Here is a 12,354-nt window from a genome sequence, read left to right as displayed (position 1 = left end):
GCTGGATTGCCAGCAGTCTGTCTGCTCTAGCACGCCACCTGATCTCATCCCCAAGGGAAGCTGCACTAATGCTACAGCATTGGAGGGACCCAACTGTAGCATTCCTGGTTCCTCAGCCAGAACTCAACCCCTGCAGATGGGAGCACAGCGCAAAGACTGACCTTTCTGATCTCTTTCCACCTCTGTCACCCTGGGGACAAGCTGCCTTCTTAGCATGGACAGTTTCCCAGAAAAAGTGCACTGAGAGCAAGCTCAGGAGTAATCTGGTCATAACTACATTTTTAAAACACTTTTCTTCCCAAAGGATTTCAGAGACACTTTAGAGGTGAGACATCTGCAGTAATGCAGCCCCCTCTGGGGCAGAGCACCCAATCAACCAACATAAAAAAGTTGATGGAAAATGATGTTGAAATTTTCCAAAGGAAAAAATGTCAAGTTTCAATCAAGTTTTTCCACAGTAACATTTTGAAATAAAACAAAACAGGTCATGTCCAAGCATTGATTCAAACCAAAACATTTCAGTCCCAACTGACAGTCTGACCTGCTGAATTTTGGGTCTCTCAGAAATTCTGTTATTTAAACTTCTCATCCAGATGTGCAACACAAACAGGGACCAAAATATCAGAAGTTTTTCTATGATGGACCCTGTAGCTTTTCCAAGCAGCTCTGACAGCACCACACATTTTTTGGACAGGAAGGAAACAATTCCTCACTGAAACCACCTGGAAAAATGTAATGAGAGCGCAGAAATGCAAACTGTGAATTTGGTCAGGGCTTTGAGGCTACCACCACCAGGACTTTAAGATCTCATGTGTGGCCAAGACTCTGGTTTCATGGCTCATCTGTAAGAGGCACCTCCAAGAATAAACAAGCCAGCAGATTCCTTAGGGCAGTGGTCACCAACCAGCAGGTCGGGATCTGCTGGTAGACCTTGGAGCCTCTGACAGGTGAGCCTCTTGGCCAAACCAGTCAGGATATCAAGTGCAGCACTTCAGCTGCCCCTCCCTACACTGCTGCACCCTCCCTGCCATTTGCCTTGGAGCCATCCCCCACCCCAGGAGTCTCCTGCTTGCAGTACACAGCAGGGAAGGGAGAGGAGGGGGTGCTGATGTCAGCTGCTCCCTCTTCCACCCTGTATTCTATCTCCACAGAACGGAGGCAGGGGGAACAACAGGGCTTGGGAGGGAGGGAGTTTGCTGGCTGCTTTGAGTGGCGCAGGGCCAGGGCAGCGATGAGCCTGCCTTAGCCCCACTGCACCTCCACCCAGGAGACACCTGAGGTCAGCAGGGCCCAGCTGGACCCAGCTCCAAACCCCTGCTCCAGTCATGAACCTCAACTCCCTCTCGAAGTCTGCCCCCTCCCCCCAACTCCCTGCCTTGCGCTCAGCTCAGAGCTCCTCTTACACTCCAAATTCTTTAGCCCAAGTCCAGAGCCTGCCTGGTAAGAGGGAGGGAGGACGGAGTGAGCAGGGGCAGGGCCTCAGAGAAGGGACCCCAAGGAGGCGGAGCAAGGATATTTGGGTTTGAGACAGATCTGACATTGCACTTAAATTCAGAACGTGATCTTGTGCTTAGAAAGGTTGGAGGCCACTGCCTTGGGGGGGCTGTACAAAGAGTGTGAAGGCGCTTCCTCCAACTCCTGCAGCACATCTTCTCCCTTCCCCAGGTCGAAACAGCACCCAGTGGAAGCTCCCTACCTCAGCCTTCTTATAAAATGAGCTCCTTGCACCAGGAGCTCAGTCTCCCCAGCCCGTTCATTCCCTGGCCTCTGCCGAGACCCCCTCGGTACCAGTGGGGATGGTGGCTTATGGGACGTGGGCACCAGACCATGAGAGACTGAGGCTGGCTTACAGCTCTGCCATGCAGTGTATTCAGTGGTCCGAAGCATCTCTCTGAAGGGGGGAGGGATAGCTCAGTGGTTTGAGCATTGGCCTGCTAATCCCAGGGTTGTGAGTTCAACTCTCCAGGAGGCCATGTAGGGACCTGAGGCAAGTCTGTCAGGGATGGTGCTGGGTCCTTCCATGAGGGCAGGGGACTGGAGTTGATGACCTCTCAAGTATGGACACACTCTAAGCATGGCTGTAGAAATATTCTGCATTGACCCACAGGCTTGAAAGCAGCCCACTCAGTCTGAGCAGCCTGCCATGGGTCCTGGAAGCAGGCAAGCTGTGGGAACACACAGCATGAACTCACATGTGGTGCTGTGTGCAGAACCTCCACAGAGGACCAGCCTCTACCAGCTGTGGCTTGTAAGTACTCACCAAGGACCAATAGATACTTCCAGTCTGATCAAAGTCAGCCCTTTGCATTCTGTGCCAAGTGTAGCAGACCAAGCTCCTTGAACCCAGGCCTACAGTGCTTGGCTGGACAGAGGGCAAGCAGGAGGTCTTGGGAAGAAAGCCCCAGGAACAACAGCCTTCAGAGTAAGACACAGGCAGGCAAAACCAGGGCCCTGAGTCCAAAGACTCAGCTTTGTTTCCCCCTTGGACAGGAGCCATCCCTGTCTACTTGTTTGTTGTATTTATTTTTATTTCTGCTTAAACAACAAGAGAGGCCTATCCACTGCTCCAGGCTCCCTAACAAACCATTAACAATGCAATTAAATCTTAGCAGTATTACAGTGATCAGCTCAGCTGGAACCCAGCCAGCCCCTGCCTATAATCACTCCTTTCTCCCATTCATCACTGTGGGAGCACACCCTCAGCCCTCTCCCAAACCCCCAGGTGACCTTTGCAGCCTGGAAAGGCTATTTCAGGACAAAGACAAGCAAACTCCAGAGTCCTTGGCCCTCAGAGAACACCACCCTGTCAGCTCCCATCTTCTTTTACATGAGGGGGAATCTAACTTCAGCACCACTGCAATCCACAGCAGTGGTAGTATGGCACAGAGAGAAAAACAATCCCTCCAGCTTGCTAATCCCAGCACTTTACAAAAGGCGTCTGGCAGTGTTGTCCCCATTTTACAGAAGGCAAAACTGAGATGCAGAGAGGTGAAATGACATGCCCAAGGTCACCCAGCAAGCCAGTGGCAGAGGTGCAACTCAAGCCTGGGTCTCCTGAGACCTGGTCCATGCTTTATCCATTATGCAACTACCTAAAAGCAGAGCTGTCGATTCACTTGCATCAAGAGTTAGTTCACCACCAGCCTCACTGGGAGGGTAAACTGGAAACACGCTCTGTCCAGAGAGGATTTGGGGGTGGAATGAGGCAGAAAGGTAAGGAACAGGCCAGGATAATGCCAAGGCAGAGAGTCGGGAAGACAAAGGAATGTAGAAGGCAATCAAATAGAGACACGATAGGTCAGTTTTCAGAATGGAGAAAGGTAACTAGTGGTGTCCTGCAGGGGTCTATACTGGTACCAATCCAATTCGTTAATTCAATTAGAATCGTAAATGATCTGGAGAAAGGGATAAACAATGAGGTGGGAAAATTTGCAGATGATACTCAACTGCTCAAGATAGTGACGTCCAAAGCAGACTGAAGAGCTTCAAAAGGATCTCACAAAACTAGGTGACCAGGCAACAAAATGGCAAATTAATTTTAATTATGATAAATGCAAAGTAATGCATCTTGGAAAACTATCCCAACTATACATACAGGCTACATCTACACTGGCATGAATTTCCGAAAATGCTTTTAACGGAAAAGTTTTCCGTTAAAAGCATTTTCGGAAAAGCGCATCTAGATTGGCAGGATGCTTTTCCGCAAAAGCACTTTTTGTGGAAAAGCGTCCGTGGCCAATCTAGACACGGTTTTCCGCAAAAAAGCCCCGATGGCCTTTTTCGCGATCGGGGCTTTTTTGCGGAAAACAGTACTATGCTGCCTACACTGGCCCTTTTGGGCAAAAGTCTTTCGGAAAAAGACTTTTGCCCGAACGGGAGCAGCATAGTTTTTCCAGAAAAGCACTGATGATTTTACATGAGCTCATCAGTGCTTTTCCGGAAATTCAAGTGGCCAGTGTAGACAGCAGGCAAGTTTTTCCAGAAAAGCTGCTGATTTTCCGGAAAAACTTGCCAGTTTAGACACAGCCACGGAGTGATGGGGACTAAATTAGATCTTACCACTCCAGAAAGCACTTAGTCATTGTGGATAGTTCTCTGAGAACAACCATGCAGTGTGCAATGGCAGTCAAAAAAGCAAAGAGAATGCTCGGAATCATTAAAAAGGGCTAGAGAATAAGGCAGAACATATCTTATTGCCTTTATATAAAACCATGGTACGCCCGCATCTTGAATACTGAGTACAGAAGTGGTCATCATCTCAAAAACAAGGTATCTTAGCATTGAAAAAGGGCAACAAAAACAATCAGGGGTTTGGAACGACTGCCAGATGAGGAAAGATTAATAAGACTGGGACTTTTCAGGTTAGAAAAGTGGAAACCAGGAGGGAAGTGGAAACCAGGAGGGAACATGATAGAAGACTATAAAATCATGACTGGAATGGAGAAAGTGAATAAGGAAACGTTGTTTATTTGTTCCCATAACACAGTGTTTTTCAAAGTGGGCCGTGAGCCCATTTTCAGAAAGCTGCTAATGGGCCACTCCAGTTTGTTTACTTAGTGGCTCCGCAGCCAAGGGGCCCACTTTGAGAAACATGGCATTGGCCACTGTCAGAGGACAGTATGCTGGGCTAGATGCACCCTTGGTCTGACCCAGTATGGCCGTTCTGATGTATTTTCCTGTGTTAACCCAGACTCCCCCGTCCAACATTTGGCACGACCTCTGGATTTGAGCAACACTGTTCAGAAAGTGGGTAGGGCTTTGAAGTAGGCCAACCTGCCAGAGGAGGGGACAGCAACACAGCAGGGGGGGTGCAATCTGGAAACAGCACCCAGACAAAGCCAGCTGTTGGGGTTTCACAGAGCAGCCATGCAGACCATGCTCAGCCAAACCAGGCACAGCTAAGCAAGGACCCTGCTAAAGGCACCATGGTGCAGACGGAAAGAGCAGCTCAGTGCTACCGTGTCAGCCTTTATTTACAGCACAGAGGATACGGCGTCCCTCCTAGGCCCTGCTGTCCCTTGCGATACCTACTCTCCAGCCCCGGCAGCTGCAGCAGGGTTTCCTCTGTCCTTTTACTCCCAGGCCCCTGCAGTGTTTCCTGTATTTACTCCTTTTTAGCGAGGCTCTGGCACAGAGGCTCCTGCCTGATCAGCAGCTAACTCTTTGCCAGCAGTTACAGCTTGCCTTGCTGATGAAGAAGGGCTGCGCTGCAGAGGCTGCAGCACGTACCCCTCAGTATAGTCTTCCTTCTAAGGGTATGTCTACACTATCACCCTAGTTCGAACTAGGGTGGTAATGTAGGCAACCGGAGTTGCAAATGAAGCCCGGGATTTGAATTTCCCGGGCTTCATTTGAATCTTGCCGGGCGCCGCCATTTTTAAATGTCTGCTAGTGCGGACTCCGTGCTGCGCGGCTACATGAGGAGTAACAGTAGTTTGGAATAGAAAGCCTAGTCCGAACTACCTAGTCCGTGCCGCGTGTAGCCACGGGGCACAGAGTCCGCACTAGCGGACATTTAAAAATGGCAGCGCCCGGCTATATGCAAATGAAGCCCGGGAAATTCAAATCCCGGGCTTCATTTGCAACTCCAGTTGCCTACATTACCACCCTAGTTCGAACTAGGGTGGTAGTGTAGACATACCCTAAGAGTCACTGTTACGAGGCAGGTGTGACACAAGGTGGGGGAGGCTATATCTATTCTCAGTCCAACATCTGGGGAGAGGGGGGGCAGGTAAGTGGTCTTGCTTAATCCTGGGCCCCAACTGGTGATCAGGCCAATATCTATTAATCCGATGGCCCCTTTAAGACAGTGAGGCCAAAGTGCAGGGCAGGCTGCAACACTCGCTTGCACCAGTCCACAGTCAAAACAGCCCAGGCCCTGGTTCAGGGCAGGGTGGGCAAACATCCAGTTCCCGTAATCGGTTTTAGCTCAGACCCTGGTTCAGGGTGTGGCAGACAGTTCCCAGCACAAGTGGGGAGGAGGAGACTACCACCCAGTATGTGAGGTGGCAAGGGGAACACAGGCCCTCCCTATTCCACCACATCCCTGCCCAGGGCCCTAGCATTGGTGGCCACTGTGGAATCTGCTGCAAAACACACCAACACACATCCAAGGGCTATAAGGTCCACCTGACCATCCTCTGCTTCCCCTGGGCCACTTCCAGACTCCCCATCCATCTATACCTGAATCCCAGTCAGCAGTGGGTTCGCCATGTCCGGCTACTCTGCATGTAGGAACAGGGCACAGAAAATATCCTCTTCAGGGCCTGGGTGTCTAGACCAGTCATCCACCTCTGCCAGACCTCTGGTCCTTCCAGCATCTCAGCTTCTACTGAGCTCCTGAACTGAGCTTTTATACTTCCTGCCCCACCCCTAGGCCTCTGTGAACTTAAAAGGGCAGGCTCCCACTCAGCCCACCAGGGCTCAGAGAGGGGTTGCTCCTCCTCGGGGCCAGTGAGCAGCCACCCCTGAATGGGAGCTGCATAGTATTTCCGCAAGAAGCACTGATTTCTTACAGTAGGAAGTCAGTGCTTTTGCAAAAATTCAAGCGGACAGTGTAGACAGCTGGCAAGTTTTTCCGGAAAAGCGGCTGATTTTCTGGAAAAACTGGCCAGTCTAGACACAGCCCTAGCGTACTCTCGTGACAAGCCTGGCCACCATGCCTGCACTGCTACCTCTAATGAGCTAGCTCAAAGCTAGGGCAGCATGCCTGGCCTCACAGCAGGAGAGGCAGCCCCAGCAACGGAGGCTGCAGTTTCTATCTTGGCTTCTGGGCACGTGTCCTGCTTTGTCCTCAAGGAAGCAGGACTGGACTTCAACAGCAGCGCTGGACAGCCTCTTCTCACCTCTTGTCCCTTCCCCCAGGAGGGCACTCATTCCAGCTCTCTCCAGGTCGAGCGAACAGGGATAAGAGATATCACTGCACAGAGTCTTGCTTGATGCTGCACATGGTAAAGGTTTCTACTCATCCTCCCTTCTCTTTAATAAAAGAGGGTTTTTTTAATGGTGATTGTTGTTTGCCATGGAACTAAGCAGCCCAAGGTCTCTCCACCCGAAACCCTGAACAGAAAAGGAAAACTTGCCCCCACTGAAAATGAAGCACTGGACATCAGGGGCTAGATTTAGGTCCACTAGGCACTGCCAGGAAGTGCTGCTGCTATTCCACAGCTAGTTCCAGTGGGAGTTTAGAATCATGCAGGGTTTTGGTGCAGAGGCAGTTTGGGGAGAGGGGGAGCGGTGTGAGCAGCAGGCAAGTTTACTATCTACCTGGGGCTCCCATTAGAGTCATGCCCTGAGCCACAGTTGCTCCGTGGGAAGTGGGCGCTAGTGCAGAGATTCTGGACTGAAGGGGCTGCCCTGCATGCTGGCTGATACATCTATATGCTCCCCGACTCCACATCACTGATTTGTCATCCACTGAGAATGGAGTGGCAAGGCCAGAGGCCCCTGCTACCATATGGCCGCAAGGGACACTAGCAATGGCAGGGGCGACAATGAATTGAGATGGCTCAGACCCGGCTCCCACCCTTCCAGGCTGCGGGAAGGCGAATTTCAGGGTAGCTGACCTTTGGATTGGGCCTAGACAGACTAAAAGGCCCCAGTAAAGTCAGCTCAGGGCACTCTCCTACTCAGTTGGAAGGGGCCTGAGCCTCTGAAGACGAAGGAGCAGGGGTTTAGCTGAGGCACTCCTTATGTGGACAGGACTTCTCATCTGTCTATGGGCCTGCCGAATGAGCATGTTCCATCTGATCAGCTGGGGCCCCTCATGCTGCAAATGGAATGAGGTGACCCCCCCCCCCATCCCCGTTCCTATTGGGTGTGCCCTAGGGATGTAAAAGAGTAGTCGATTAGTTGGGATAAGCCAAGGCTTATCGGGTAGTCGAAACAACTACTCCCATTCCCCTCCCCCTTGCTGCTTCTATATCAGAGGCAAGTGGGGGGAAGCAGGAGCTGGTGCTGGGGGGAACCAGCTTAAAAGCCGCTCCCCGCCCCAGCACTGCCGCCCTGGCTGCCACGAACAGAGGCTGCTCTGCAGCAGTCTGGGTCCCCTGCGGACAGCGGCTGCTGGACCTGGCGTGAGCTGGGACTGAGCAAGCCCGGCTCAGTCCCTGCTCGCGCCGGGTCCCAGAGCTGCCCCTGCTGTGGCTCTGCAGTTTAAAAGGAGATGAGCTGCCTGCGCGCCCTCTGAGCACCTTCCCTGATCGACTTAATCGTGTAGTCGATACAAACTGTATCGACTACATGGTTACCCAATGACCCGCCTCCTACCATCCTTAAGTGTGTCCACATTGCCACTGCTGCCAAAAAAGACAGGCAAAGGCCTCTGCAGACACCTCCCCGCATTCTCCTAAAACAGGGAAAAGCTACTGCCCAGGCTCCACGCGCTCTGTGGCTCCCTAGAGCTGTCACCAGCCCCTTTGAAAAGCCACGCACTGACGTGACAATTCAAAGAGAAATGCCTCAAGCCGCCCCGCGCCTGACAACCCACCGGCATTTGACAGAAATGCCCGAGGCCAGCACTAAACGAGGAGTGTAACGTGTGCCAGAGAAGGGATGCTGAATTGAAAACGTTAGCAAAGAATTGGCCTGCTTGCCGGGGCGGAGCGGATGAGGAAGAATCAATTCTCCTGGATAAATGGCACTTTCATGTAACACACAGTCACCTGAGTGGAAGCGGGCCGCCGGCAGCAGCCCAGCTTCCAAGACAGCCAAAACAAGCTTAGGAGAAAGGCTCAGGTTTCAGTGCAGTGCACATGCGAAGGGAGGGAACAGCACAGTACATCTAGGACACATCTGTGCAGCAACAGCAATGTGAGCGGGTCCCAGTCAGAATTCCTGTGAAAGGAACCACACACCAACCGTCCTGGTCTATGGGCCATGCAGAGATCAAGGGCAGAAGAGAAGGGGTTCTGTGCTGACTCAGCACCTAGACAAAGGGATTCTGGGCCTGTGATTGGGGGTGGGAGGTGTTAGAAGAGAAAACTCCTGTGCAGAGAAAGAAACTCCAGAATAGAAGTGACCAGGGCCAGTCAGCTGTCAAAGCCAGTAAAGCTGGGACGCCAGCCTCCCAGGTCTCTGTTCTACACCCCCGTTTTGCTGGTCCAAGCACTCCCAGAGGTCAGAGGGGATCTCCCCCAAACACTCAAACAGTTTCCATTCCCCCTGAACACACGACCCAGCTGAAATGCTCCTGATCAGGGCACTGAGGCGGCCAAGACTCCTCCTCGGGGTTCAGTTCCTAGAGAGGCACAGGGATTAGCAATTACAACACGGATCAGTGCTGACCAAATTCCGTCCCATCGTCAGCGCTCGGGTGTATGAACTGGAAGAGCTGTGTCTGTCTCTCCAGCCAATTTCTGCTCCGTTCATCACCCGAGACTGTGCAGTCAATCATGCTCAGGGTGTGGCTGACATACCCCTGGCTCTCGTGACTTAATCCTTATCACCTGATCTCAAGCTAACGCCGTGGAGAAATGTCCAGTATTGCAATGACTAGGCCACGGGAGGGCAATAATTTGCAATGGGGAGCCACTCCAAGATTTTGGCAAGTGGTCAAGGGCTGCATTTCTACCAATGGGGCTTGGGGTCTGGGACAGAGTTTGGGTGCAGAAGGGAACTAGGGGGAGGAGACTACGGTGCAAGAGGGGGTGTGGAGTCTGAGAGGGAGTTTCAGTGAAGGAGGGGGGTGTGATCAGGGGCAGAGGCTTGGGGGTGCAGAGTCCAGGAGGGAGTTTGGGTGCAGGAAAGTTTTCTGGCCTGAGGGAGGGGCTCTCAGAAGAGATGCAGAGTCTGAGAGGGAGATGTGACCAGGGTGAAGGGGGTGCGCGAATGGAAACTATTTGGGTGTTTGGGGGAGATCCCCTCTGACCTCTGGGAGTGCTTGGGTTTGGGTGATGACTTGGGGCAGAGGAATGGGGTGCAGTGTCTGGGAGGGAGTTGTGACCTGGGGGAAAGGGGTACCTAGAGTTTAGGTGGTGGCCTGAGGCAGGTAGTTGGGGGGAGGAGAGAGGGTGGGGTTGCCAGAGGCAGGCTCTGGCTGGGAGGCACTTACCTAGGCAGCTCCCAGCCAGCAGCCCTGCAGGAACCTGAAAGCTACAGTCCCAAGCTGCTCCAGAAGGCTCTGCTCTAGGCAGGGTGAAGGAGGGGGGCAGGGAGGGAGTGAGGAGGCTTCATTGGCTGCCCCTTCGCCAGCAAAATATCTCTGCTGATATTGGTCGGAAACTGGCTGATGGGAGTTGAGAGATTTTGCTGAGGAGTGAGACAAAGCACAAACCCTCCCTCCTCACTCCCAGAATGGAGCAGCCACAATTAAAGCGGCTGCAGCTGCACTTAAGGGTCCCAGTGAGGCAGCTGGGGGGTCTGATCCGGTGGCTTGGCAGGCCGCATCTGGCCCGCTGGCAGCCTCTTGCTCACCCCTGGACTACGCACTAGGGTGGCTATTCACTCAGAGAGGACAGTGCTGGGTTTTGCTACACTCTGTCCTCTGTCGAGACGAAAAAGGACGCTTTTATGGCATCTATTTTTCTCTTGAGACCAGAGGTGAAAGTTAGCAAGTTAGCTGGTGCGCCCTGGCATAGCACCATGGCGAGAAGGTGGCGGCTGGCCGGAGCTCTCGGCGGTAGCTCCTCGCAGCTGGCTCTCCGGCACGCTGCCTTACTAAGCAGCCAGTAGCCAGGCAGGTGAACAGGGCTGGCTGGGGGTGTGCGCTCCCCCATCTACTAGCCCCTTCCCCTGTGCCATTTTGGGAGGACGGGGGGCTGGTGCTGCGTGTAGCAAGTCTCCTTCCCCTAACTATCAGGGAGTTCTCTTGCTCCCGGCTGCCGAGGGGAGGGCAGCCCTGGACCCCCTCTCCCCCAGTGCTGACTTCTGAACTGCCCCTCCCACATCCCCTTGCCCTGGGCCCCCTATGCACTAAATGCAACTGTCCTCTATTCTTGAGGTACTTTGATGGCCACCCTACTTGCCACACCAGTGCCATCTACTGAAGGGAATCAGGACGGTTCAGCTGAGTGTCTCAGGCCCTGCACAGCTAACTTTGCCCGTGAGCAAGTATGGCAGTCGCCCAAGCTGCTTGAAGAGGGTTTGGAGCCAATTGCTGGTGCTCCCACTGGCGGCGGCATGTAGCCCCGTGACAGGGAGGGCTAGAGTCTCAAAAAGGAGCTTAGGTGCCTAGTAAGTGCCTAAATCCCAGATTTAAGCTTCAGTAGCTGTCTCAGAAGTCCCACTCCACTGCTGCCGACCACTGCAAGCACCTGCACTTTGCAGAATTGCTCAGCGCCTTTGTTTCTGCCTCTGGGCATGAGCATTCGTCCCTCACCGTCCATGTCCTGAGCCCCAGGGCAATTTGTGAACCAGGGAAGGCAGGTGTCCCTCTGCTTAACTCGCACGCGAGGTCCGGCCAGGTGTGTCTCACAACACCTAGCTCCACGCAGAACGTCGCGAGAAGGGAGGAAAACTGCCTCTGTGACTTGAGCCCCCCCGGGGAAGGAACTCAGCCAGGATATGGGAGTCACCTCCCTCCCCCCAACTCAAGGCCCCACTGCCTGAGAAGAGATTTGAAAAAGCTTAGCCGCCGCTCGGCTGAGTACCAATGAGCTACTGGAGAGTGGCTCTCCTTTAATCTCCCCTGGGGATAATTAAAGTCATTGGGCTCTGTAGCCTGGCGGGGTGGGCACGCCCAGGAGAGACCCAGGATCCCAGCCTTCTGCTCCAATGGAGCCAAAGTGGAACGGATTCCACAGGAGAGATGGAGGCACCCTCAACAGACTGTCTCACGGCTCTTTGAGCAGGACACTCACCAGCGAGGTGTCTGCTCCCATGTCGGAGCGGGGACTCAAACAGGGGGGCCCCCATCCTGGGTAAGTACCCTGGGCTACAAGAAATGCTGAAGCCAGGAGAAGGCTCCCAGCTGAGCATCCCAAGCAGAAGGCACTGAACTCAGCGGGTACAGCACCATGACCATACACTCCAGGCAAACAGGAGTGAAGTCCCAACTGAACAACCACATGCTGGCCTGTCCATCAGCTCCCACGATTCTAGTCTCCCAGCACCTTCCACGAAACCCCCCCACAGATTTGGGTTGAGCAGAGACTGCGGCAAACCTGATGTCCAAACAATGCACACACCATGCCCAACCCTCCTGGGTCCCTCTGCCCAACTTTCACAGACACACCCAGGACCTGGAGGCGGCTTCATGGTTCAGAGAGGGAAGCTTTGGGCCCGGAAGGGAACAATGAATTATTTCAGCAACGTAAAAGCCCATGGGAAAGACAAACAGGTGGCTGGAGGCACTCACAGCAGCTGGACAGAGGAAGACTGTTTGTCCAACAGAGGGGAACAGAAGCAGATTGCAAG

At 53.2% G+C, this 12,354-nt stretch overlaps 1 protein-coding gene across 14 annotated transcripts in view; it reads right to left on the bottom strand.

Annotated features, from left to right (window-relative positions):
• Window positions 1–12,354, bottom strand: part of ST3GAL4 (ST3 beta-galactoside alpha-2,3-sialyltransferase 4) — a 162,588-nt gene that overhangs the window by 120,872 nt on the left and 29,362 nt on the right. The gene's annotated exons all lie outside the window — the stretch shown is intronic.

Source organism: Pelodiscus sinensis, chromosome 26, assembly GCF_049634645.1.
Source record: "Pelodiscus sinensis isolate JC-2024 chromosome 26, ASM4963464v1, whole genome shotgun sequence".
In the NCBI taxonomy this organism is placed as follows: Eukaryota; Metazoa; Chordata; order Testudines; family Trionychidae; genus Pelodiscus; species Pelodiscus sinensis.
This window is presented reverse-complemented; position numbering and strand designations above follow the sequence as displayed.